The following is a 3,287-nucleotide window of genomic DNA, read 5'->3' on the forward strand; positions in this document are numbered from 1 at the left end:
TTGAGACTAATAGCCCTTTTACACAAGACCATAACACGGCCTACAAAACAAATTTTTTTTTTCTTTCACAAGAATATTTAACCCCTTCCCTCCATATGACGTAAGGATACGTCATGGCTGTGGGGTACTTCCCGCAACTAGACGTACCCGTACGTCATGGGGATAGCGCGATATTAGAAGCGATCGTGCGCTATCCAGCAGCGGGAGCCGGCTGTCAGTGATAGCCAGTCTCCCGCTGCAACAGCGGGGGTGCATCGGAGCAGCAACCCTGCTGTTAACCCTTTCCCTGCCGTGATCTATGTAGATCACGGCATGGGAAGGGTTTACAGAGAGAGCACGCTCTCTCTGATGTTGCTAGGCCCTCGCAATATGATCGCAGAGAGCCTGGCTGGTTGCCATGGCAACAGGATGCCAGATACCGGCGTCCTGTATTGCCATTGCCTATGATGAAAAATAAAGTTATGGCTTTTGATGATAAAGGGAGATTAAAATCTGCCAAAAATCGTTGTGCCCTTGAGCCCAAAATAGGCCATGTCCTTAAGGGGTTAATGGTGATTCTAGTAGTATTTCACCTCCAGCATTCAAATATGTTGTTAAAATTTTTCCATCAGGAAAGGATTTTTGTGACACACATTTCAAGCTTTAGAAAATTAGTACTTCTGTAAGTCAACATTATGTTATGATGAAACCGCTCGCCATGTTGGTCACTGATTTTCTGGGAAGAAGTCCAGGTGGAAGACCAAGAAATGAAGTTCTAAAAACATATTGCATCCCTTAGCTTGGTATGATTTTACAGCATCAGGGCGAGCACCCACTGGCGTTTGCGTTTCCCGCGGGAAAAAAACGCAGCGTTTTCGCCGCGTGTCCCGCGTTTTTTCCGCGGCGTTTTTCGCGGCGTTTTCGCGGCGTTTTCGCGGCTTTGCCATTAATTTCCATGGAGAAAAATAAGGACACATATGCAACTGACAGTTCCTATGTTAAAAACGCAAACGCAATGCAAAAAAAACGCCAGTGGACAGGAACACATGTTATCTCTATGCCTGTGCAGGAAAAACGCAAAACGCAGGTAAAAAAACGCCAGTGGGTGCTCGCCCTTACTCACTAGAATACAATCGCTTTCTGATTTATGATCGCCAAAAAAAGGAGACCTTTTTAAATGGCAACCAATTGATTTAACCATTCATGAAAGTTTTCATTATCCGTCACTGATCTCTTTTGCATCGCTAATTTGGGGAAATTTCAAATGCATAAATGCTGCAGAATTTCTATGAATTGCTTATCCAGATTGTTTCATTTGTCCTAATTTTATAGGCAGTGGAAGCAAATAGACTTTTTTTTAGGATTCACGAGCGGTACATTTGACACTTCTTCATGTCCAGGAATAAGAGATGCACATTTAGGCCATTGTTTTCGAATATAGTGAGACTTCCTGTCCCTGCTGTCCTATTCACATAAGAAACACAGAATTTAGTGAATCCAAGTTGCATTCTATGCTGGCTACTTGCTCTTGTGTGGCAGTACTGGATCAAGCATCACTGGGAGTATTGGGCATCATTTGCCCAACAGCTCGTCCCATTTGAAAGGCCCATTAGTGCTATTATTAATTATCTTAACCCTTTCCAATCCAATTTGTATCCTGGTTTTCCTAGGTGGCTTACTCTTTTTCTGCTGTTATACAACAGCGCTCTCTGCTAGCTAAAGCCAGTACTGCATGAGGGGACACATTGGATAGGTTCCGACAGCAGAGAGGCTGTCAATATACAGTAAGAGAACCCTTGACGGACGTCTTCCAACTTCGGAGCTGTACAGCCTTAAATCATAATGTCTTTAGATGTCAGACAGTGGATTGAAAGGGTTAATGTTACCATTCTGATATTCATTTGTAGGACAAGACGGATTATTTTATTTTTTCCTATCATATTCACCTAAACTATTTCTGGTGTGCAAGCAGGTTCATCTGTAAAAAAAAATGAAACCAAGGTGATGTGCCTTGTGCTGCTGTTAGTTCTCCAACTCGTATTTACCAACCAATCGTAAAATGGGACCAGCGGGGTCAAAACTGTGGAAGGAAAAGCAGGGACTGTGGAAACGTTTGTAAAATCTTACGTGTGGCCTTGCTGTCCATTTTAGAACTTCTAATGACTGTTCAGCTGTTCACTGGGTGGCTGTCAGATGGACAGTCAGAAGCAGACAGCTGCATCCACATAGCAGCGGCCTGGGTTGGTATTGCAGGCACTGTTCCCATTGAATTCATCGTAGTGCTGCAATAAAGCAATGTTAACTCTTCTTGCTTCGGGCTTACAGTACAATGTGCTGTTTCTGATGAGCTCATCAGACCTAGTTACTTAAACACAGTCAGGTCACGCGGCCAAAAATCGCATGAACGAAATGCTGCCGATAGGCGGGTTCGTCTCACGTTTTAACGCCCATTCAGATGGCCAGGCTGCGGCCTGGAATACTGTCTGGCTGTTGGCTATGCCCCTGTGATAATTCTTCTGCTTTCAGCTCTTGGCTATATCTCTGTTGTCTGTTCTTCTGCTTCCAGTTCCTGACCATATGGTGTCCACACAGGAGGCTTTGGATCCCACACATACTTCTGGTGGCCATGCCCCTAGTTCAAATTCCTTTCCATGCTCCTGTGGTCTAGATAATGGTTACAACTACTGGTCTGATTTTTAGTGTCTTTGTTCTCCGTTCCTACTGGTCTATTCCTAGTGTCCATGCTTCTGTTGCACGTTGCAGGTCTGGTTCCATGGCCCTGTTCCTTGATCTATGTCTGGTCTTACTGCTGTCATCACTGCTGTGCCCAATTGGAGAATATTTTGAAGACCGCCATCTGGGAATCCTCCTGCAGCAAAGTTTATAACTTCTTGTGGTAGTTAAAAGTAAAACCCTGGGAATAGTCCTCACACCAGCGCAAAACCAGAAGCAGCTAAAGGATTCACATTCCAATACGTGACACCATAAACTAATATACTACATCCAATTATAATACTACTACAGATGTAACACTGCTAACACGCCTCGAGTAGGCAGGTAACTGCAGTAATAAGTCACAACCTGGCGAAACTATGCTATTTTTTGCAGCATGGCCGCTGCTTAAAGTGAATGGCAATTCTGTGCTACACTAATTGACTTGTGTGGCGCAGAGTGTTAAGGCAGCAGAAGTGCAGTCCTAAGCTCTTGCTCAGGACCTGAAAATGGCAAGTTCAAGCTCGACTCGGCCTTACATCCTTCCGAGCTTGATGGGGGAAATTAAATTACCTGAAAGCACTGCGGTACAAATA

Source organism: Eleutherodactylus coqui, chromosome 1, assembly GCF_035609145.1.
Source record: "Eleutherodactylus coqui strain aEleCoq1 chromosome 1, aEleCoq1.hap1, whole genome shotgun sequence".
NCBI lineage: Eukaryota > Metazoa > Chordata > Amphibia > Anura > Eleutherodactylidae > Eleutherodactylus > Eleutherodactylus coqui.